Source organism: Eschrichtius robustus, chromosome 3, assembly GCF_028021215.1.
Source record: "Eschrichtius robustus isolate mEscRob2 chromosome 3, mEscRob2.pri, whole genome shotgun sequence".
NCBI lineage: Eukaryota > Metazoa > Chordata > Mammalia > Artiodactyla > Eschrichtiidae > Eschrichtius > Eschrichtius robustus.
The window spans coordinates 16444731-16470769 of record NC_090826.1 but is presented as its reverse complement, the minus strand read 5'-3'; the positions used below and the strand labels follow the sequence as shown (position 1 = coordinate 16470769).

Here is a 26039-nt window from a genome sequence, read left to right as displayed (position 1 = left end):
GGGATCTTCCCGGACCAGGGCTTGAACCTGTGTCCCCTGCCTTGCCAGGTGGATTCTTAACCACTGCACCACCAGGGAAGTCCTAACATTTTCTTTTTTAAAGTTGGGAATTAATTTTAGGTAATGAATTCTTATCAACCCTGGCATTGTATTTCAGTATCATACGTTTCTGGGACTTATTCTAAAATCTTTAATACCAATTTACAGCTGTATTCATCATTACTGAAATCCCGGCCTTGTTACATAGGTATTTTAACATTATCACTTAATGTTGTTAAATTTTTATTAGTTTGACTGTCACTGTATTTATTACCCCTGTAATATTGTTTAAAAAAAAACACGTCACACCTCAGGCAAAGCTGATATGTAGAGTGGTTTAGAAATCCCAGGGTAATCACTCAGAAAGCCATGGTAATAACCTTGATGCTGTCTAGAAACACAGACAGGTTCATCTGTGAACTTTTCCAAAAGTCATTCAGCAGTGTGAACTGTCAAGCAAACATTATAGTACACAAAAAGGAAAAATTCTGTTCAGTAGGCACCTCTGTTATTTGCTTCTTTGAGAAGCAGTCCTCATTGTGTTATGACGTATTTGGAAAAAAGTCCAAGTGCTAAAACAGGTTATTAGTTTTTGGTTTAGGTATACCATCTTTTATTTTGCCTCTCACTAATACTTCTCTATAACCTTCTAACTCTTCTTTTGACCATTTGTTCATTGCTCTGTAGAATACATAGCAAAAGAAATTAAAGATGACATCTGATCGATGGGTGTTACTTTTTGTTAGTAACTCTTTTAATATCAATAGATTTCAAGATGAAAGTGTTTGAAAATCATACCAGATATGATGACCTGGAATTTCTGCAAAGGTTATTATTTTTGTGGTGTCTTACTGTAATCAGTATCATAAGACATTTATTTCAACAGCTGAAATGTTTTTTCTAACTAAATCAAATTAAACAAGAATTGTTCTGCTTCAAGACAAGAAAGGGAGAAGGGGGTGGAGGAGAGATGGTGTACTATCTATTAGTATTTGGGTAGATTAGTTGTATTTTGTTTTAGCCAAAGCTTGATTCAGATTTATCCCAAATCATCTATTAGAGCCATGCTTTGATTTAGACTTACAGTGTACATTTTAAAAGTTTATCAGATGAGCCATGACATCAGGAATGAACAGTTCTACCAAAGATTAACTAGTAATAAGACAAACCTAATGAGAATTTGTCTGGGGAGACATTATTGTTTTTCATCTTTCATGTCTATCATCTTGCTGGAATTTTATGAAAATGAAAAATTATAGGAAATTGAATGATCTGCAGAAAAACGCCTGTGCTATATTCCCAGTGTTATGGCTGACAGAAAAAATTGGAGCTAATAAGTAAGATCTAGGAGTCCATATAGATTTTTTGTGGTAAATAGGATTTATGTAGTTTGATTTCTTCTCAAACCTATTTTTAAAGCATTTTTTTTGAATATACTTTTTCCTACTTATCAGTTTTACTGTTACGATGATCTGTTTGAATTAATAGCTAGATTTTCTTAGAAGGCCATTCTTCCCATAAATATTTGGGTGCCAGATATTTGTAGAGTGCATACTGTGTGCTAGGCACAAATGGGCTTATTTGGAAAAGACCACCTCACAAAGTTTAAGCAAGATAGTTTCCTTATAAACTGCCAACTCTGTATTTAAGCCATTTATTTCTCTGAGAAGATTAAATAGCCCAGTTTATGTGACTATGTATTCTAAGCTCCAGAAGAAGCTTATTAGTCCTAGAATCAGGAAACTTGCCTTCTGCTATTTATTTGCTTATCTGCATATATTTTTATTCCATAGTAGTTAGAGTGCTTGTAGAATCTCTGCTAACATCCTGTTACTGGACCTTCTGGAACGGTCTAGTTATCAGGTTTCTTCCTTAGCACCCTTTCCATGTGCTCACCCACCATCCCTCTGTCTTCTTACTCTCTGGAAATTTAGGTAACATTACTTTCCAGAAATCCTTTCAAGTAGATATTATTAGTTTTAAAATTTTCTTTAAGGCAGGCTCAGCATTGCTCTGGCCCTTCATTACTCTGTCTAGGTCCTTGACCTATGACCCATGTGTAGCATATGTGTATACTGCTTTCCTTATTGCTATCATCGCTAATTTTCCAGAGCAAATTTCCACACTCTTTAAGGATTTTAGCATTCGGCGCACAGTTTACTTTTCCATTTTACTTTCTGCCATTTACCATGAGGATATCTAGCATTCATTTGTTGGCCCATTAGACTGTTGCTGTGGGCTCCTGGATTCATCCTCTGTTTTTCCCTTTTTTCACTTTCCCAGAACAATCGTATATGAACACATATTCAGCAACCCATATGTACATAGTCTAGACCTGCACTGTTCACTATAATAGCCACTAGAGTCACCTGTGGCTTTTGAGCACTTGAAACAGCTAGTACAAATTGAGATGTGCTATAAAATGTAAAATACAATTGTCTCTTGGTATCTGCATGGGATTGTTTCACAGGACCACCCTCCACAGATAATAGCAAAATCTGCTGATGCTTACTTCTGTTATATAAAATGGTATAGTATTTGCATATAATCTATTCACATCCTTACATATAAGGCATACTTTGGAGATACTGCAGGTTCAGTTCTGGATCACTGGAATAAAATGAATATCACAATAAAGCAGGTTGCATAAATTTTTTTATTTCTCAGTGCATGTAAAAGTTATGTTTAGGGACTTCCCTGGTGGCACAGTGGTTAAGAATCCTCCTGCCATTGCAGGGGACACAGGGTCGAGTCCTGATCCGGGAAGATCCCACATGCCACGGAGCAACTAAACCCGTGCGCCACATCTGCTGAGCCTGTGCTCTAGAGCCTGTGAGCCACAACTACTGAGCCCACGTGCCACAACTACTGAGCCCACGTGCCACAACTACTGAAGCCCGCACGCCTAGAGACCGTGCTCTGCAACAAGAGAAGCCACCGCAATGAGAAGCCCACGCACCGCAACGAAGAGTAGCCCCCGCTTGCGCAACTAGAAAAAAGCCCGCCTGCCCGCAGCAATGAAGACCCAACGCAGCCAAAAATAAATAAATAAAATAAAAATCGTTACGTTTACACTATACAGTAGTCCTATTAAATGTGCAAAAACATTATGTCTAAAAAAGTGTACATACCTTAATTCAAAAATACTTTATTACTAAAAAATGTTAACCATTGTCTGACAATGAAGGATTGCCACTGTCAATTTTAATAATATAATAGCCAGTTATTTTACCAGCAAAGGCAGACTTATTCAGGAATAGCCAGAGGAATCCCGATTTGGAAAATGCAGGTCATGGTGTACCATAGGCAAATCCAAAAAACAAGGAAGGGGAACTTGCTTTTGTAGGGGAAAAAGGAGAGCTGGGAAGGGCTGTGAGAACCACAGAGTCCATTGGAAGAATCTAGGAGTCCAAAGTATAGAGACTTCTCATTGGTTGGGCTGCTACAGCCTCTGATTGGCTGGGCTGTCGTGGAGTGGAGAGATGTTTTCTTCTCTCTGTGGGATAGTAAAGTAGAGACACAGTCCTGTTGGAGATGGAGGCCTATGGTTCTTCCATTTGGAGCAATGGATGATGCATGGCAGGGCGTGAGAGCTCCCCCTACAGGTCTATCCTGACTCCAGTTTTAGCTGAGGTTTCTTTAATTTCACATTTCCCCTTTTGATCAAGATCTTTCCTCAAAAACATCACTAATCAAGAGTCAGAATTTCCACATGTAGTGGTTTGTTTTGCGGTGCCAGGAAGGCCCTTCCTTGGTTGTAATGTCCCCTGTTGAAGGGGAAGTATTATACACAAATCAGAACCCTCATCAGGTTGCATTTGAGTAACAGGAAAAGGTACTAGGGAGAACTCTCAGGCATTTCTTGTTAAAAGTTCATATTTAGTCAAGGTTGTAAGCAGTAGAATTTATCTTGAAGGCTGAGCTAGCATCATCTTACTAGGTATGCCATTTTTAGAAAGGTTCAATAAGTAATAGGTACCAAACTTAAAAACCAATATATAAAGCAGAATTAAAGACAACATTCTAAAACCAGTTTGCAGGAGGGTTGTAAACCAGGAGCCTAGACCTGAAGGTATCCAGCTGAATAAATGACAGTTGGTTGTCAGGTGAAATTTGCTGTAACCAATGTGCTTGCTCTTTAATTTTATGTAAATTGGGTCTCTGCTTCCCCAGAGGTATTTATCCATGTACAACAAAAGGTGTTTGCTGTTGCACAGAGGCCTCCTTACTCAGCAAGTAGGTAATCAAGGGCTCTGCAGTTATCCAAAACCACCTTGGCCAGTGAGTTTAGTGATTGTTCCTGAGCTAAAACTGAATTGGCTGTGGGGTCAGCTAAATCACCTAGTGTCAGGGAGAAATTCCTGATACTTGTTCATTGGCACTCAGTCTGACCTGTGGGAAGAAAGCTCTCCCTATGAGGGCAAAGCCAGAATCACATACACTTCCTGTAGGTTCTTGCTTAGGGCAGTTATAGATGATTAATGGGATGGACCAATGAGAGGCTTCTGTTCGGTATGTAGGGAGAATAGGACAGTGAATACAACACAGGCACACTGTCCTTGTATTCTCCAGCTATCAAGGCAATGAGTTGCCCACGCCTAAAAGCCATTCCCCAAACTTCCAAATCTGAAAGTGTAACCAGAGGGAGTACATAAGGCCCCCACATAAGTGATAGTATCTATGGATTCATTCATTGGTATAGAGGCATTAGCATTACTTACCAAGGCTCAGATATTACATTGTTACACACTGAGAGGGTTACCTCCATAGAACTTTTTATGCAAATATTGAAAAGATCTTGTTTTCTTATCCCAGGGCTGGATCAAAATGAAGCAAGGAATACGTTTAGGCGGGTTTAGCACCCTGACTCTATGAAATGGTACTGTGGAACAATTTGGACAAACAACAGCATCTGGAACTCCAGTGAAATCACTTATAGGGTGAACCAAAGGGCCATTGCTGTCTTGGAGGGACTGAGGTTTCCTTTTTTTTTAAAATTCTAAATGGATTTAAAATACATTTATTTATTTATTTGGCTGTGCTGGGTCTTAGTTGCTGCATGTGGGATATATTTCCCTGACCAGGGATCGAACCTGGGCCCCCTGCATTGGAAGTGCAGAGTCTTAACCACTAAACCACCAGGGAAGGCTGGGGACTGAGGTTTCTGATGGCAAATCCAGCAATCAGAGAGGTTTCCGCCTTGCGCAAGGGATTGGGAAATTCAGATGAGGGCACTGTCATTCCATGGAAGGGAGGGAGAAAAACGTGTACGAAACAGTATTGAAAGAAAGCTATATAAGCCTAGTCCAGACATCTTGGGAAAGCTGTCACCCTCAGATGTCATCTGATTCAGATCCTAGTGAGCTTTATATTCAGGTTGTCAGATGATGTGCAGATCCAGTTGGGGTTCAGTGTCTTCTTCTGGTGATACATATGGATCCAGGAGTCTGCTCCCTGGAGTTTGGCAGCATGAGGATTAGTCAGCAGTATCTGATAGGGGTCCTTCTAGTGAGGCTGGAGAGAGCCCTTTTGGAGGTGTCTTTTCCAGTACACAAAATCTTCAGGGTATAGAGTGTGATATATTTTTCTTCTCTCGTGATTACACTGTGAAATGAGTTCTCTACCAGAGCATAGTTTTTTTAAATGGAAGCAATTAGACCTTTACAATATGGAACTATGTCTCCCTTTATCAGTTGTGGATCAAAAGAAGCGGGACCCAGGTGCTTCAGGCATCCTGTTACAAGGAGAATAGACTCTGGTAAAACCGATGCAAATATGCATACATTGTATCTATGCAAATATATACATGAAAAACAGGAGTATCTAATGAAAGTTTCAGAATTTGGGGGGAACCAGATAGAAAAAAGTAAATTCTTCAACCTTTGCTGTGAAGATACACTTTACCAAATTGCTGTAAGTTATAGATAGCTTAAAGGAGAAGAGGAAAAATAAAGGACCCTTTACATGCGGAAAACAAAACACTAAAGCAGTCGGTTTTCAACTGGAGTTTTAGAAATCCTTACCCAGTTCAGTATTATGATTTTAAAGTTATCAAAAAACTGTGTTCCAGAATACCCATCAGAGTCCTGAATTTCTTTAAAGATGAAACATATTTATAAAAGCATTAGAATAAAGCAGTAACTGCCTATAAATGGCAAAGACTTGAAAATGCCCATTTAAAGATCTGATGAGAGTTCATTATAATGGGACTGAGAAGGGAATCTGCTTATTTCTGTGACATACATTTAAAAATTATGACTAATAACATTATACCAGGGCATCTTGGAATTTCAGGAATTTGATACAGTTTTGAACAGTTATATTAACATACACCTATACAAATAAGGTAAAAATATTCAGTAATCCTTCTTACATGACAAGCCTCATGTAATTTAATATATCAAATAAGACTGATTCATTCAACGTTTTACCAGGTGAGAGACAAATCTTTTTAGATTCTCCATGGGCCCTCTGGGAGAACCCAAAGTTAGTTCAAGGTGAAAAAAAAAAAAAAAGGTTTCATTTAGAACCTGATTTTTGGGAAGTTTGTCAAAAATATCAAAAGGTTTTGGACGTTTGATCCAGTGGGACCACAGATCACTATGAAATGATACTTAATTATCTATTTGACTAAAGTAATAAAAGATTACAAAGACAAATACAAAAGGTTAAGTGGTTGTAAGGGAAACTTAAAACTTTTAATATGGAGAAGATTTAGTTTTCTTTAATAATCAAAGACTTGGTTAAGACAACATGAAACACAAAAGAATTTTGGTAAACTACAAATTTTTGTTTCTAAGGAGACTAATTAAAGATAAGGAAAAGACTTCCACAGTCTTTTATCAGGAGCAGACCACTATTCTAAGAAGACTTTGTTCTTTGAGCAAATGAAAGTAAATTAAGTTTTAGTTTTATGTAAGTACACCACTGATTTTAAACCTTATTCTTAAAGTCCTTATAATATTTAGCCAGCTTGACCACACATAAAGCTCCTTTTTTCAAAGATTCCTTTTCCACAAATCTTCTACAACTTACTATTTACATTCAGTTTTTGTCCTATCTTTCCACTTTCCTGTTCTGAAACAATCAGCCTCGCTTTAAAACAAAATTACTTTCTTTTCCTCAACAAAATGTATTTCCCTTCCTCATACCTTTTCTTACCAAAAAAACACATCCAACTTTTCCCTTATTTCTTGTAGCATTAAACAATTATGAATGGTCTGTTACTGGAAAATTTATGAATACACTTCATAATTCCTAAAAGCATATTTTCTTCATAGTAAGTTTTCCAATGTGGCATGTTTACCAAGAGACCCAAGTATCTTTTTAATTTTTAAAAATTTTTATTGAAGTATAGTTGATTTACAGTGTTGTGTTTCTGATGTACATCAAAGTGATTCAGTTACTTTTATATATATATATACATATATATGTATGTATATATATTTTTTCATAATCTTTTCCATTATGGTTTATTATAGGGTATTGAATATAGTTCACTGTACTATACAGTAGAACCTTGTTGTTTATCTATTTTATACATGGTAGTTTGTATCTACTAATTCCAAACTCCTGATTTATCCCTCGTCCACCCCCTTTCTCCTTTGGTAACCATAAGTTTGTTTTCTGTGTCTGTGAGTCTGTTTCCGCTTTGTAAATAAGTTCATTTGTGTCATATTTTAGATTCCGCATATAAGTGATATCATATGGTATTTGTCTTTCTCTTTCTGATTTACTTCATTTAATATGATAATCTCTGGGTCCATCCATGTTGCGGCAAATGGCATTATTACATTCTTTTTTATGGCTGAGTAGTATTCCATTGGTATATATACCACATCTTCTTTATCCATTTATCTGTTGATGGACATTTAGGTTGCTTCCATGTCTTGGCTATTGTAAATAGTGCTGCTATGAACATTGGGGTGCATGTATCTTTTCAAATTATAGTTTTCTCCAGATATATGCCCAGGAGTGGGATTGCTGGATCATATGCAACTCTATTTTTAGTTTTTTGAGGAACCCAGGAATGGGATTGCTGGATCATATGGCAACTCTATTTTCGGTTTTTTGAGGAACCTCCATACTTTTTTCCATAGTGGCTGCACCAGTTTACATTCCCAGCAATAGTGTAGGAGGGTTCCCTTTTCTCCACACCCTCTCCAGCATTTAATATTTGTAGACTTTTTAATGATGGCCATTCTGACTGGTGTGAGGTGATACCTCATTGTAGTTTTGATTTGCATTTCTCTAATAATTAGAGATGTTGAGTATCTTTTCACGTCCCTGTTGGCCATCTGTATGTCTTCTTTGGAGAAATGTCTTATGTCTATTTTTCCATTGGGTTGTTTGTTTTTTTCGTTATTGAGTTGTATGAGCTGTTTGTATATTTTGGAAATTAAGCCCTTGTCGGTTGCAAATATTTTCTCCCAGTTCATAGTTTTAAACTCAAATATCTTTAGTTCCTTTGTAAAGGAAGCCAAAAATGGATGAACTTATTTTCAGTAATGTTTCAGTATTTTATGTTATCTGGGAATGATCTAGATATTTAATGACTACCCATCATTTAATTGAACTTAGCAAAACTGTAAAGTTTCAGGTTGCCAAAAAATTTGGGGAAGCTACTTAAAAGGTTTATCTAGAACCATTTATCTCTCCATATCCCTTCAATTCACTTATTTTTTTTTTAATTTAATTTTTTTTTATTGGAGTAAAATTGCTTTACATTGTTGTGTTAGTTTCTGCTGTGCATCAATTCACTTGTTTTTAACAGGCATGTTTAGACCACTCATGAAAAATTTTATCTTACCAAGTTATTTTTCTTGCTGACAAGTTTTTTTTTAGCACAATGAACTTATTTGACCTGAACTAAGATAACATGAACTAATCTGACCAGTAAACCCAACTAGAATGAAAATTGTATGCCTGCGTTATTTTCAGTCTTGATAACTCCAAAGACATGCCTATTTTAATTAAAACAACAACCTTAAGCTAGCTTTCATTTTCTAAAATTTAAACCTAGATAACGTGAACCTGAAAAGCATTTTGGGTTAGTTTATGTGATATTTCTTTAATTCACATAAGCACTTGTTTATTTTTAAGAGCTCTCTCACAGATTAATTTTGGCAGTACCACTTGGAAATACAAAAGGAAAAAAAAACAACCCACACATCTACAACACAGATATACACATGAATAAAGACACATGAAAATACAGACAGATGCAAAGGGACCTTATGGTTTCATTTTAAATTTTAGCTAAGTCTCAGATACAAACTCAAAAGAATACTTAGATCCAAATTGTGTTTGCATGCTGTCAGGTTCCATGCTTTCAGGTTCCTTTTAAGATCTGTTTTTCAAGTCAGTTTGTCTTTTAGAAGACAAACTGCATACCAAAGAATTCATTACTTTGTCTCCTAAGAGGCTTAGACTCCTCTTTTAAGGTACTCCTTAAGGTGGGTTTATCTAAAACAAATGTTCCTCCTTTTGAACATGATGGGTGACTTAGCAGAAGTCTCAACAAAAACAGAAACAGAAAGCAAGATTTCTCCTAGGAGTTTTGGAGTGTATTTGTCTATTATCAAAATCTAGGGCAACTGCTGTTTAAATCTTTTCTTCTAGTTATTTGCTGAAGTTAACTTAGAAACAGTAAACAGGGATTTAGCATTTGGATCCTCAGAGGTTCCAATTTTAAAAGTATAGGTTTTCACAGAGGAGGAGAGAGGAAGATGGCATGGGGGCACAGCTTGAGCACAAGGTGGCTGCTGGGGTGGAGTCTGAGCCAGGGGTCAGAGAAGACAAAGATGATGATGCCTGAGACAAAGAAATTGGAGGAGGGAACACAAGGAGCATGAAGCTTTGGAAGCCATTTTGTTCTTTTTTAGTATTTTTTGTTTTGGTTAATTTAGAAACGCAGTCTTGCAAAGAGGCAATTTTAGGGTTTTCCACATGTTTGGAAACCTCCAGGTATCAACAAAAATAAATATACCATTTGTTTTGTTTAATTTTAGAACTATGTTCCTCCAATTTAGCCTTAAGAAAAATGAGTTCGAAGAGATGGAAAGTTTCCCATAATGGTCATTGTAATTCTGAATTTCTTTTAGTTTGTTTGGACCACTTAGTTAAAAGTGTGAACGGGGGTGGGGCCCATAGTTTTTAAACATGAAACCCCCCAAAGAAGGGCTTCCCTCAGAGCATTTAGATGACTGGGATCCCATTTCCCAAAGTTCTCCTGGAAACCCAAGAAAGTTGCTACAGTCCTACTCTGGATTCCAAAAGTTGTAAAACAAATTCTTGGATCCCAGTTAGCTCCATCTCCCAAAGAACCTTGCTGCCACGTGGTCCAGAAAACAACTCTGAGTACATACCAAGGATGAAGACTTGGACCAGAAAGGATGAAACCTTTCTCCTGAAAGAGCGAAACTGTTCCGGTTCCTCAATAAAGTTGGAGAGCTCAAAATGAAAAAAGACCAAAGTTCAGGAATCTGAGAGGAGACTCACCAAACCAAAGGCAGGCGGTGACTCACAGAAGCAGTGAGCACAAGGGGCTCAGTGCGGGTACCTCGCTCGTTTCCGCAAGCCGTCATCTCTCAGGGTTCGCCTCCTTCAGATCCTACTTCTGACATCAAATAAGTCAACTTTAATAATTTAAGTTACCTTACCAGCAAAAGCAGGTTTATTCAGGAATAGCCAGAGGAATTCCAATTCGGAAAATGCAAGCTGTGGCAGACCATAGGCAAATCCAAAAAACAAGGAAGGGGAGCTTGGGCAAAGGGGGAGTTGGGAAGGGCTGTGAGAGCCAAAGGGTCCATTGAAGGAAGCTGGGAGTCCAAAGTACAGAGGCTTTTCATTGGTTGGGCTGCTACAGCCTCTGGCTGGGCTGTCGTGGAGTGGAGAGATCTTTTCTTTTTTCTGCTGGAGAGTAGAGGTACCTTCCTATTGGAGATGGTGGCCGTGGCTCTTCCTGTTTGGAGCAATTGATGATGCTTGGCAGGGCATGAGAGCGCCGCCTACAGGTCTGTCCTGACTCCAGTTTTAGCTGAGGTTTCTTTAATTAATACCATATCGCAAACCTTCAATTTGTTAAAACCACAATATCTATGAAATGCAATAAAGTGAAGCACAATAAAACGAGGTATGCCTATACTTTAAATAATCTCTAGGTTACTTATAATACCTAATACAATGTAAATGCTATGTAAATAGTTGCCAGCGTGCAGCAAATTCAAGTTTTGCTTTTTGGAACTTTCTGAAATCTTTTTTTCCAAGTATTTTTGACCCACAGTTAGTCAAATCTGTGGATATAGAATCCATAGATACTGAGAGCTGACCTTACACCAAATGTCTCCGTTTTTATATTGACTACAAGTTGAAATTTTGAGTATATTGGGTTAAATAACATATATTACTAAAATTGATTTTACATGTTTATTTTTACTTTTTCTAATATGGATACCAGAAATTTTTAAATTGCTTATGTGACTTGTATGTGTGTTCAAGAGCACTAGTTTACCTCTAGTTTCTACCTAGAACTGCTCTTCCTTTAACTTGACGTCTGCATTTTCTTTGACCACAGCCGCCTACATCTACCTTTCCCATGGTTAGTCCTGTGTTACCTGTTTTGCAGCCTACGCCCTTTAATTCTGTCATCCCTTTCTATTCTCAATATGACAAGCCCCTTCCTGCCTTCACATTCCATTTGTTTAGCTTTGATCTTATCATTAATCATTATTAACCCTTAGTTCCCTTTCTTTCCTCAATTTCTGTATTTTGCCAGTTTCCATCCCTGACTCACTCTAACCAAGCAAGTGTTTTCCTCTTTTCTGGCTCCCTGGATGAAGGTTTCTGTTTTAGAGATTAAAATACCTTTTTGCTGATATACTTTATTAAGAATTTATGATTTCTTAGTACAGCTAGACTAAGCTGTAACTTAGCTGTTTGGTAATCCTACTAATCATCATTAACTGATTTCCGGTTATGTCCTGCACTGTACTTTCATCTGCAACAGGCTGGCCACCAACAGCCTGATATACTGTACAGCTCCTGAAGTTATGCATTGTGTTAGTCCTGCTTCTCCATTTCTAATCCTTCTACTTACTTATTTTTGAAGCACCTACAGTTTTAATAATTATCATGAAATATATAATTGTATAAAAGAATATATTACAACATGTTCAGTTTGAAAGAACAATAAAATAACTGACCACCACTCACCTTAAAAAATAAGTTAGCAATATCTTTGAAGCCCTCCTGTACTTCTCCTTTAACCCACCCCACTCCTTTGTCTTTACAGGTAACCATTATCCTGAATATTAATTGATATTTTGTTTCACCTCTTCTGTTTGTTTCTCTCTGCTTTCATTGGTATCAGCAGATTGAGATTCACATTCTGAATTAGCCATTGTGTATGTGACCTTGGGCAAGTTACTTTATTTCCTCTGAACATGTTTTCTCATTTTAAAAAAGATTTACTTCATAGAGGTTTTGTATAATAAACGTAGATATGTGCCTGGCTAAAGAGACTCTCCATAAAGGGAGCTTGCATTTCATCCTTCAGAAACTACATCTTCCTACTTTAAAGATTCATTTTCTTTTCCCTATCTCATGAAATTTGGTCCTGTACCTTAGGTGAACTCATCTACTCGTGTGGCAAGGAGTTAGTTTTATGCTGCTGATCACAACCGTGTTCTATACATGTCTAATAACTCTGTACACCTTTATACCTGGGGTTTTCTTTGACAGTTAAAACTCAACATAATACAGTTGAATTGATCACTTTTTCATCCAAAGCAGAGAAAACAGCTAATGCAAAGACATTAGGAGAAAATAAACTTGGTATGTTTGAGGGAAATAAGTGAGGCCAATGTGGCAGGAGAGTGATGGGATATGAGATGAGGTCCAAGAGGTGGCCTGATCATTTTTGGCTCTTTATGCATCCTGAGCTACCCAATCCTCAAACCTTGGTGCTTCCTTACCACTTATGTCTAGTGACTTAGAAGTCCTGCTATTTCAGTATACCAGTTATTTTGAAATATGCCTCCTTTGTCTAGATTCATCATGGTAGACCAGACCCTTATCATCATGTACCTAGACTATAACAAAGGTACCTAACTGGTAACCCTGATGTGGATCCTTTTCTCCAGGACTCCATATTATTGTAATAGTCCTTTTCATTAAACAAATCCAATGATATTGCTGCCCTGTTCAAAATATCCTGGGGCTCCTTTTAAGATAAAGTCCTTACATATCTTGACATACCTTTTTAATTCAGCCCTAATCTAATTCTTTGGCCACACTGGCTCACCCACCCCTATGCGCTGGCATCACTGACCTTTTCAGAGTTCAGCAGATTTTTCCAGCTTTTCCATTTTCCAGGTTTTTGTGCTTCTGTTACACTTTTTGTTTTGCTTACACGTTGTGCTCCTCTCCTCATATGGCCGACCGCTCCCCTACATTCCCATCCCTTGTTGAACTGTGACCTGTGGAGGCTCTCTGGAAATCTTCTCCCAGGAAGAATTAATCAGGTTTTGCTTTGCTTCTTGACATGTTATTCACACTCTTTAAAGCACTTTCTATATTCTTTTACAGTTGAGTTAGGTAAGTTGTCAATTCCTTGAGCACAGGAACCATGTCTTTTTCAACTTTATCTTCGGGACTTATGTTGGTGCTGGGGAAAAAAAATTGAGTTGCTGCATTTTAAATAATGTATGGTGTGAGAGTTTATTTCATTCCAAAAAAAGTTTTTGTGTGCTTAATGTTTTTCATTGACGATACTACTAAATAGCATCCTCAAAGGAAAGAAAATCTAAAGCAATTTTGCTTTGAAGCCTTATTAACTGTAGTTGAGGTCAAGAATGTAGACTGTGTCATTCAGGGATACTTTGGAAGGAAAACCTAGGGGATGTATTGGTCATGTCCAAAAAAGCATAAGCTGTGTGAACAGTGCAGTGGTTAAGTACCTCCGTGTCAACTGGAGAGAGGTGTTTTTCTCCAGAGTAGACTGGCCTAATTGAGATGTTTGCCAGCCTAATTAGCCTCCTGTTTTTGCTTGTCTTTGTTTTTGTATTGTCAGGAACACTTGGTGTGTTAATTGGGGTGGGGGGAGAGCTATGTGATTCTTAAAATAAGCTTTCTCATAAACTGGTCCATATTATCGAGGGAAAGATTTAAGGGAATTGTAACTTATTAGTGGGAATGGGAGAAGCCAAGTGTTGTAGTGAGACAGAAATTTCCACTGGGTTACTGGGAGCAGGAAGACTGTTGGTGGGTGACTCAGCTGTTTTCTAAACCTGTCTCATGTGATAGAGTGTGCATGATGTCTGTTTATTATCGGCAGAGTAAGTACTAAGGGAGTCACATTACACAGCAGGCATAATATTTATTTAACCAGCTCAGTGATGATCTAAAAATAGCTTGTAGGGGATTTTTATTTTCTTACTACATTTAGCATCCCAAGATAGAAGAATCATAATGGAGACCCACTGATGAGTGTTCTCCCTTGTAGATAACTTTGAATATTATAGTTGGCCAGTACTATTTCACTTCTTTCAATGTAAATATGAAAGCTTTGATATTTGAATAAAAGGTTAGGAAAAGAAGATAGCCTTCTAATTATCCAGAAAATAATTCTACACAATTACGCTTTAGCTTGTATTCTGGACAAATACTCATTTTGGGTGCTTCAGGGCCATCACTGAGGTATTTATGTACGAAATTTTTATGTAGGAACTTTTCCTTTTTGTGAAGTTAAAGCACATGCTTTTTTGAAATAGAAATGTTAGTGATGTATATTTGCTGGATTTTGTTAATATTAACTTAGGATATTTGTAGTGTTACTCTGATTTTCTTGATTTACTCACCTTGTACTCAGGGTTGGCACCAATGGGTACTGTAAATGAGTCTTTCAGTGTGTCAAAATGTGATTATTATTACCCTGTGTACCTATTTACATGCTTGGCTCTGAAAGAGAAAGCACTTGGAAGCCTGAGCATATCTAGTAATCATAATCTTCTCATTTGTCTGGGAAGCAGTGAGTCGCTGTGATTAATTCTTTTTGACATTTGAGTGTTGTTGCTCTTTGAGGTGGAGCATATGAATTTGAGTCCGAGATTATTTCGAAAGGGAAAGGGAAAATGGATTCATTAGGAAGAAATAATGTCAGCATTCTGTTTACAGTAATGTTTAAGTGGGAATATTTAATTAGTCTAGTAGTCTATAAAATTACATTACTTACAGTGCTTGATACTATGGGAAATACATACCTTTTTATGGTGGATGAAAAAAATGACTTGTGCATTAAACAGTTATTGCACTGTTTTAATTTGCTTCATTCTCTGTTTCAAAAAAATATTAAGGAAACGAGAGAATTTGTTTTTATTTTGAATATTTAGTGGGATTTCTATTTTAGCATCTTTTTAGTTGGTGCAGTCATTAGGAATTTAATATACCTGGAAGGACATACCTTCTAATTCACTCCATGTAAATGGGACTGACTTGAACACCATTTGGAAGTAATTCCAGCAATTGCACTGGCTATCTGTGGTTCCATACCTGACCTGTTGCAATAGATAAATGAAAAAATTGGTTGTTTCTCAGTGTTAAAATTGTCTGGGCCTGAAAATCTAAGGTTCAGCCATGGTGCTTGGGCGTGTTCCAGAGAACAAGTTACAAAAGGATATCAAGTAAACTCAGCTATTCCACAGCAGATAAATTCAGATTTGGGAAAAGAGAAAGTGGTTCTCCACTTCTTGTGAGATTGGCAGTTAGTTGCAACAGATGTCTCACTGAACCCTGAATGACATGCAGAAACAATGTTTTCCTCTGTAATGGAGGAATTATTTCTATTTCCTATGGTCATCTGTAGTGTTTCTTTGATGATGTCCAGTGTGGGGAGGGGGAATTTTTTTTGTTTTCATTTAAAACCTCTTTATGAGGTAGTTGAATATATATTCTGCCTGGGTCTGATTCTCTGTGTTACTCTCCTTCCTTGGAAATAAAAGATAAGAACTTGGTTTTTCCCTTCACTGAAATATATAAAGGGCATTGTGTGTTGTGCAGACCGTTAAATGATGATTTTAAAGTCTGTATTAGGTGATTTTTTATAAGTAGCTACCATTTATGAGTTTCAGGTGGATTACAGTGCCATATCAAGTTGTCATTGTTTAGAGAGGTCTACTTGATCAAGTACTGCTTAAAATTCAACGAGATATAAATAAGTATATATGTGTATATACAGATATGTATTAGTCTGACAGCTAATTGATGAAGTTGAATAAATGCTGTCAAAACAAAGTAGTTTGTGATCAGACCTTGTGATAATGTGTGTTGATACTTTAAAATTTTTTAAAATGTGGTAAATACATATAAAATTTGCTGTCTTAACCATTTAAAACCGTATAGTTCAGTGATATTAAGTACATCCACATATTTGTGCAACCGTCATACCATCTATCTCTAAAACTCTTTTCATCTCATACAACTGAAACTCTGTACCCATTAAATGATAACCCCCACCCCCTCTTCCCCTACCATCTGGCAACAACCATTCTATTTTCTGTCTTTAAATTTGACTAGTCTAAGTACCTCATAAGTGGAATCATACACTGTTTGTCTTTTTGTGACTGGGTTACTTCACTTAGCATAATGTCTTCAAGGTTCATTCATGTTGTTGCATGTATCAGAATTTCCTTACTTTTTATGACTGAATAATACCCCATTATATGTATATACATTTTGTTTATCCATTCACCTGTCACTGGACACTTGAGTTGCTTCCACCTTTTGGCTATTGTGAATACTTCTGTGAACATAGGTATATAAACATCTCTTCAAGGCTGTGCTTTTAAATCTTTTGCGTATATACCAGAAATAGAATTGCTCAACTACCTGACAATTCTATTTTCCATTTTTTTGAGAACTGTCATTCTGTTTTCCATACTGGCTGCACTGTTTTACATGCGTACCAGCAATGCACAAGGGTTCCAGTTTCTCCACATCCTAACCAAACATTTGTTATTTTCTGTATTTTCTTTCTTTTTTTCTTTAGTAGCCATCCTAATGGGTGTGAGTTAGTATGTCATTGTAGTTTTGATTTGCATTTTTCTCCAGTGATTAGCGATGTTGAATATCTTTTCATGTGCTTACTGGCTATTTGTGTACCTTCTTTGGAGAAATGTCTATTCAAATTCTTTACCCATTTTTCAATCAGGTTTTTTTTTGTTGTTGAATTGTAGGATTTCTGGATATTAACTTCTTTTCAGATATATGATTTACAAATATTTTCTCCAATTTTGTGAGTTTTCCCCTCATTGTGTCCTTTGATGCCTAGTAGTTTTTAGTTTTGATATAGTCCAGTGTATCTTTCTTTCTTTTGTTTCTTGTATTCTTGGTGTCATATCCAAAAATCATTGCTAAATCCAGTATCATAAAACTTTCTCCCTATATTTTCTCCTAAGATTTTTATACTCTTAGCACTTAGGATTTGGTCTTTTATACATTTTGAGTTTATTTTCGTACATGGAGAAAGGTAAGGGTCCAGCTTCCTTCTTTTGCATGTGGATATCCAGTTTTTATAACACCATTTGTTTTAAAGACTGTCCTTTCCCCATTGAGTAGTTTTGGTACCCTTGTCAAAAATAATTTGGTCATACATATGAGGGTTTATTTCTGGAGTCTTTATTCTCTTCCATTTGTTTATATGTCTGTCTTTATGCCAGTATCACATTGTTTTGATTTCTGTAGACTTGTAATAAGTTTTGAAATCAGGATGTTTGAGATCTCCAACTTTGTTCTTCTTTTCCAAGATTATTTTGGCTTTTCACAGTCCCTTGAGATTCCATGTGAGCTTCAGGGTGGAGTTTTCTATAGCTGCAAAACATGTCATTGGGATTTGATGGGGATTGTGTTGAATCTGTAAATTACTTTGGGAAGTATTGACATCTTAACAATATTAAGTATTCCAATTCATGAACATGGAATCTCTTTCCATCTATTTATGTCTTCTTTAATTTCATTAAGCAGCATTTTGTAGTTTTCAGTGTACAAGTCTTTCACTTCCTTGGTTAATTTTATTTCAAAGTATTCTTTTTGATTCTATTATAAATGGAATTTTCTTTTTTTAAAATTGATTGAAGTATAATTGATTTACAATGTTGTGTTAATTTCTGCTGTACATCAAAGTGATTCAGTTACAGATATATTTACATTCTTTTTCATAGTCTTTAGCATTATGGTTTATCACAGGATATTGACTGTAGTTCCCTGTGCTATACAGTAGGACCTTGTTGTTTATCCATTCTATATATAATAGTTTGCATCTGCTAATCCCAAACTCCCAACCTAAATGGACTTGTTTTCGTAATTTCCTTTTCAGATTTATTGCTAATGTATAGAAAGAACTAGTTTTTATGTGTTTATTATTTATACTGTAACTGGTGAATTTGCTTATTACTTCTAACAGACTTTTATGAAATCTTTAGGGCTCTCTGCATAGATTATGCTGTCTATAAACAGAGATAATCTTTTTTTTTTTTCCTAATTTGGATTCTTTTTATTTTTTTTCTTGTCTAATTGCTCTTGATAGAATTTCCAGTACTATGTTGAATAGTTGTGGTGTAAGCAGGCATCTTTGTCCTATTCCTGATCTTAAAGGAAAAGCTTTCAGTCTTTCACCAATGAGTATGATGTTAGATGTGAACTTCTCACGTATGGCCTCTATTATATTGAAGTAGTTTTCTTCTATTCCTAGTATGTTGAGTGCTTTTATCATGAAAGGGTGTTGTAGTTTATCAGATCGTTTTTCTGCATCAGTTCAAATGATCTTGTGGTTTTTTTCTCTTCATTTTAGTGTGGGGGTATTATATTGATTTATTTTTGTTTGTTGAATGAACCTTGCATTTCAGGAATAAATCTCACTTGGTTATGGTGTATAATCCTTTTGATGTGCTATTGAATTCTGTTTGCTAGTATTTTGTTGTGGATATTTACATTAGGGATATTAGTCTGTACTTTTCTTGTATTGTTTTTATCTGTCTTTAGTATCAGGATAATGTTAGGCTCATAGTATGAGTTTGGAAGTGTTCTCTCTTCTTCAGTTTTTCGGAAGAATTTGAGGAGGATTGTTGTTAATTCTTTAAATGTTTGGTAAAATTCACCAGTGAAACCATGCGGTCCTGGGCTTGTCTTTGTTGCAAGGTTTTTGATGAGTAATTCAGTCTCCTTTCCAGTTATAGGTCCGTTTAGTTTTTCTATTTTTTCATGGTTCAGTTTTCATAGGTTGTGTGCTTCTAGGAGTTTGTCCATTTCATATAGGTTATCTAGATTTTGGTGTAAAATTGGTTATGGCATTCTCTTTATAATCCTTTTTATTTCTGTAAAATCAGTTAAAATGTCCCCATGTTGATTTCTGATTTTATTTATTTATCTCTCTTATTTTTCTTTTTCTTATTCAGTCTAGCTAAAGTTTTGTCAATTTTGTTGAACTTGGTTTCATTGCTTTTTTTTTTCCTATGGTTCTATTCTGTATTTTTTTTTATTTTTATTTTTCTAATTTTCATTTTATATTGGAATATAGTTGATTAACAATGTTGTGTTAGTTTCAGGTGTACAGAAAAGTGATTCAGTTATACATATACTGTGTTTTTTAAAATCTGCTTTAGTGTTTATTATTTCCATTTTTCTAATAGCTTTTGGTTTAGTTTGTTCTTCTATTTCTAGTTCCTTAAGGTGTAAAGTTAGGTTGTTGATTTGAGATTTCTTCTTTTTTAATGTAAGCAGTTACAGCACTAAATTTCCCTTTTAGCACTGTTTTTGTTGCGTCCCATAAGTTTTGGTATGTTGTCTTTTCATTTTCATTTGTCTCAAGATATTTTCTAATTTCCTTTGGCATTTCTTTGGTCGTTTAAGAGTGTGCTATTTAATTTTCACATCTTTGTTATTTTCCATCTGCTATTGATTTCTTTCATTGCATTGTGATTAGAAAATATAGTTTTAAAAATTCATTGAAAATTGTCTTGTGGCCAAACTTATGGTCTGTTGTAGACAATGTTCCGTGTGCACTTAAGAAAACTATGTATTCTGCTGTTGTTGGATCACATGTTTTGTATGTCTTTTAGGTTCAGTTGGGTCTACAGCATTGTTTAAGTCCTCTATTTGTTTATTGATTTTTTTTCCCCTCTGGTTCTTCTATCCATTACTGAAAATGGGGCTTTGCAGTCTCCTACTGTTATTGTAGAACTGTCTATTTCTCCCCTTAATGCTGTCAGTGGCAGCTTCATAAATTTAGGATCTCTGATATTTGATGAGTATATAAGTGTTGTATCTTGGCAAATTGACATTTTCTCATTATATAATGCCCTTTGTCTCTTATGACAATTTTTTACTTAATGTGTGTTTTGGCTGATATTAGTATAGCCATCCCTGCTCTTTTTTGGTTACTTTGCATGGGATATCCTTTTCCTTCTTTCAGTTTCAATCTGTGTGTTCTTAGGTCTAAAGTGAATCTTTTGTAGACAGCATGTCATTGAATCCTGTTTTTTAGAATCCATTCTGACAACCTGTCTTTTGATTAGATGAGTTTAATCTACTTATATTTAAATTAATTACTGGTAGAGAAGGACTCACACTTGCCATTTTGTTGTTTATTTATGACTTATAGCTCTTTTTTGTTGTTTTTGTTATTGTTAAATCATTTATTCCCTTACTACCTTGCTTTGTATTTAGTTGAGTTTTCATACTGACATGTTTTAATTCCCTTCTCATTTCCTTTTGTATATATCCTATGGATATTTTCTTATTGGTTACCATGGGGAGTGCATGAATATACAGTTGTAACATTCTATTTTAAACTAATAACAACTCAACTTCAATTACTTACAAATACTCTATACTCCTTTACACCTATGCCTCCTCCCACTTTATGACATTGATGTCACAAATCGCATCTTTATATATTATGTATCCATTAACAAAGATTTATAATTACTTTTATGCTTTTGTCCTTTAAGTCCTATAAAATAATAAAAAGTGGAGTTATGAGTCAAAATGAAAATAATACAAGTTTTAAAATTTACCCACATATTTCCCTTTACTGGAGAATTTCATATTTTTGTATGGCTTCTGGTTACTTTCTAGTGTCCTTTGTTTCTAATTTAAAGACACGGCTTAACATTTCTTGTAGGGCAAGTCTTGTGGTAATGAATTCCCTCAGGTTTTATCTGGAAATTTCTCCCTCATTTTTGAAGGACAGTTTTGTGGGATATAGAATTCTCATTTGACAGGTGTTTTTTCTTTCCCCCTAACAGTTTGGCTATAATATGTCTGTCTTGGAGTTCATTGAGCGTCTTACATTTGTATGTCCTTGTCTTTCCTCAAATTTGGGACATTTTCAACCATTATTTTTTCAAATAAGCCCTCTACCTCTTTCTCTCTCTCTTCTCCTTTAATGCACATATTGGTTTGTTTGTTTTTTTTAGTTTTTTTTTTTGATTTTTGAATTTTATTGTATTTATTTTTTTATACAGCAGGTTCTTATTAGTCATCAATTTTATACACATCAGTGTATACATGTCAATCCCAATCGCCCAATTCAGCACACCACCATCCCCACCCCACCGTGGCTTTCCCCCCTTGGTGTCCATACGTTTGTTGTCTACATCTGTATCTCAACTTCTGCCCTGTAAACTGGTTCATCTGTACCGTTTTTCTAGGTTCCACATACATGCGTTAATATACGATATTTATTTTTCTCTTTCTGACTTACTTCATTCTGTTTGACAGTCTCTAGATCCATCCACGTCTCAACAGATGACTGAATTTCGTTTCTTTTTATGGCTGAGTAATATCCCATTGTATATATGTACCACAACTTCTTTATCCATTCATCTGTCGATGGACATTTAGGTTGCTTCCATGACCTGGCTATTATAAATAGTGCTGCATTGAACATTGGGGTGCATGTGTCTTTTTGAATTATGGTTTTCTCTGGGTATATGCCCAGTAGTGGGATTGCTGGATCATATGGTAATTCTATTTTTAGTTTTTTAAGGAACCTCCATACTGTTCTCCATAGTGGCTGTATCAATTTACATTCCCACCAACAGTGCAAGAGGGTTCCCTTTTCTCCACACCCTCTCCAGCATTTGTTGTTTGTAGATTTTCTGATGATGCCCATTCTAACTGGTGTGAGGTGATACCTCACTGTAGTTTTGATTTGCATTTCTCTAATAATTAGTGATGTTGAGCAGCTTTTCATGTGCTTCTTGGCCATCTGTATGTCTTCATTGGAGAAATGTCTGTTTAGGTCTTCTGCCCATTTTTGGATTGGGTTGTTTGTTTCTTTAATATTGAGCTGCATGAGCTGTTTATATATTTTGGAGATTAATCCTTTGTCCTTTGTTGATTCGTTTGCAAATATTTTCTCCCATTCTGAGGGTTGTCTTTTCGTCTTGTTTATGATTTCCTTTGCTGTGCAAAAGCTTTGAAGTTTCATTAGGTCCCATTTGTTATTTTTGTCTTTATTTCCATTACTCTAGGAGGTGGATCAAAAATGATCTTGCTGTGATTTATGTCAAAGAGTATTCTTCCTATGTTTTCCTCTAAAAGTTTTATACTGTCCGGTCTTACATTTAAATCTCGAATCCATTTTGAGTTTATTTTTGTTTATGGTGTGAGGGAGTCTTCTAATTTCATTCTTTTACATGCAGCTGTCCAGTTTTCCCAGCACCACTTATTGAAGACACTGTCTTTTCTCCATTGTATATCCTGGCCTCCTTTGTCATAGATTAGTTGACCATAGGTGCGTGGGTTTATCTCTGGGCTTTCTATCTTGTTCCATTGATCTGTGTTTCTGTTTTTGTGCCAGTACCATACTGTCTTGATTACTGTAGCTTTGTAGTATAGTCTGAAGTCAGGGAGTCTGATTCCTCCAGCTCCGTTTTTTCCCCTCAAGACTGCTTTGGCTATTCGGGGTCTTTTGTGTCTCCATATAAATTTTAAGATCTTTTGTTCTAGTTCCATAAAAAATGCCATTTGTAATTTGATAGGGATTGCATTGAATCTGTAGATTGCTTTGGGTAGTATAGTCATTTTCACAATATTGATTCTTCCGATCCAAGAACATGGTATATCTCTCCATCTGTTGGTATTATCTTTAATTTCTTTCATCAGTGTCTTATACTTTTCTGCATGTAGGTCTTTTGTCTACCTGGGTAGGTTTATTCCTAGGTATTTTATTCTTTTTGTTGCAATGGTAAATGGGAGTGTTTCCATAATTTCTCTTTCAGCTTTTTCATCATTAGTGTATAGGAATGCAAGAGATTTCTGTGCATTAATTTTGTATCCTGCAACTTTACCAAATTCATTGATTAGCTCTAGTAGTTTTCTGGTGGCATTTTTAGGATTCTCTGTGTATAGTATCATGTCATCTGCAAACAGTGACAGTTTTACTTCTTCTTTTCCAATTTGTATTCCTTTTATTTCTTTTTCTTCTCTGATTGCCGAGGCTAGGACTTCCAGAACTATGTTGAATAATAGTGGTGAGAGTGGACATCCTTGTCTCGTTCCTGACCTTAGAGGAAATGCGTTCAGTTTTTCACCATCGAGAATGATGTTTGCTGTGGGTCTGTCGTATATGGCCTTTATTAGATTGAGGTAGGTTCCCTCTATGCCCACTTTCTGGAGAGTTTTTATCATAAATGGGTGTTGAATTTTGTCAAAAGCCTTTTCTGCATCTATTGAGATGATCATATGGTTTTTCTTCTTCAATTTGTTAATAGGGTGTATCACATTGATTGATTTGCGTATATTGAAGAATCCTTGCATCCCTGGGATAAATCCCACTTGATCATGGTGTATGATCCTTTTAATGTGTTGTTGGCTTCTGTTTGCTAGTATTTTGTTGAGGATTTTTACATCTCTATTCATCAGTGATATTGGTCTGTAATTTTCTTTTTTTGTAGTATCTTTTTCTGGTTTTGGTATCAGGGTGATGGTGGCCTCATAGAATGAGTTGGGGAGTGTTCCTCCCCCTGCAGTTTTTTGGAAGAGTTTGAGAAGGATGGGTGTTAGCTCTTCTCTAAATGATTGATAGAATTCACCTGTGAAGCCCTCTGGTCCTGACTTTTGTTTTTTGGAAGATTTTTAATCACAGTTTCAATTTCATTACTTGTGATTGGTCTGTTCATATTTTCTATTTCTTCTTGGTTCAGTCTTGGAAGGTTATACCTTTCTAAGAATTTGTCCATTTCTTCCAGGTTGTCCATTTATTGGGCATAGAGTTACTTGTAGTAGTCTCTTAGGATGCTTTGTATTTCTGTGGTGTCCGTTGTAACTTCTTCTTTTTCATTTCTGATTTTATTGATTTGAGTCCTCTCTTTTTCTTGATGAGTCGGGCTAAAGGTTTATCAATTTTGTTTATCTTCTCAAAGAACCAGCTTTAGTTTTATTTATCTTTGCTATTGTTTTGTTTGTATCTATTTCATTTATTTATGCTCTGATCTTTATGATTTCTTTCCTTCTACTGACTTTGGGTTTTGCTTGTTCTTCTTTCTCTAGTTTCTTTAGGTGTAACGTTAGATTGTTTATTTGAGATTTTTCTTGTTTCTTGAGGTAGGATTGTATTGCTATAAACTTCCCTCTTAGAACTGCTTTTGCTGCATCCCATAGGTTTTGGATCGTCGTGTTTTCGTTGTCATTTGTCTCTAGGTATTTTTTGATTTCCTCTTTGATTTCTTCAGTGATCTCTTGGTTATTTAGTAACGTATTGTTTAGCCTCCATGTGTTTGTGTTTTTTACGTTTTTTTTCCCGTAATTGATTTCTAATCTCATAGTGTTGTGGTCCAAAGAGTTGCTTGATATGATTTCAGTTTTCTTAAATTTACTGAGGCTTGATTTGTGACCCAAGATGTGACCTATCCTGGAGAATGTTCCGTGCGCACTTGAGAAGAAAGTGTAATCTGCTGTTTTTGGATGGAATGTGCTATAAATATCAATTAAATCTATCTGATCTATTGTGTCATTTAAAGCTTCTGTTTATTTATTTTCATTTTGGATGATTTGTCCATTGGTATAAGTGAGGTGTTAAAGTCCCCCACTATTATTGTGTTACTGTCCATTTCCTCTGTTATAGCTGTTAGCAGTTGCCTTATGTATTGAGGTGCTCCTATGTTGGGTGCATATATATTTATAATTGTTATATCTTCTTCTTGGATTGATCCCTTGATCATTATGTAGTGTCCTTCCTTTTCTCTTGTAACAATCTTTACTTTAAAGTCTGTTTTATCTGATGATAAATGAGTATTGCTACTCCAGCTTTCTTTTGATTTCCATTTGCATGGAATATCTCTTTCCATCCCCTCACTTTCAGTCTGTATGTGTCCCTAGGTCTGAAGTGGGTCTCTTGTAGACAGCATATATATGGGTCTTGTTTTTGTATCCATTCAGCAAGCCTGTGTCTTTTGGTTGGAGCATTTAATCCATTCACCTTTAAGGTAATTATCGATATGTATGTTCCTGTTACCATTTTCTTAATTGTTTTGGGTTTGTTTTTGTAGGTCCTTTTCTTCTCTTGTGTTTCCCACTTAGAGAAGTTCCTTTAGCATTTGTTGTAGAGGTGGTTTGGTGGTGCTGAATTCTCTTAGCTTTTGCTTGTCTGTAAAGCTTTTGATTTCTCCAGCGAATCTGAATGAGATCCTTGCTGGGTAGAGTAATCTTGGTTGTAAGTTCTTCCCTTTCATCACTTTAAGTATATCGTGCCACTCCCTTCTGGCTTGTCGAGTTTCTGCTGAGAAATCAACTGTTAACCTTATGGGAGTTCCTTTGTATGTAATTTGTCATTTTTCCCTTGCTACTACTTTCAATAATTTTTCTTTGTTTTTAATTTTTGCCAATTTGATTACTATGTGTCTCGGCGTGTTTCTCTTTGGGTTTATCCTGCATGGGACTCTCTGTGCTTCCTGGACTTGGGTGGCCACTTCCTTTCCCATGTTAGGGAAGTTTTCAACTAT

The 26039-nt window shown here is 35.9% G+C and overlaps 1 protein-coding gene and 1 non-coding gene across 12 annotated transcripts in view; one reads left to right on the top strand and one right to left on the bottom strand.

Moving 5' to 3' along the window:
- Nucleotides 1-26039, top strand: part of EIF4G3 (eukaryotic translation initiation factor 4 gamma 3) — a 389134-nt gene that overhangs the window by 157766 nt on the left and 205329 nt on the right. The window lies entirely within an intron of this gene.
- Nucleotides 5112-5184, bottom strand: TRNAG-UCC (transfer RNA glycine (anticodon UCC)). The gene has a single exon. It is a non-coding gene; the product is annotated as a tRNA-Gly (tRNA).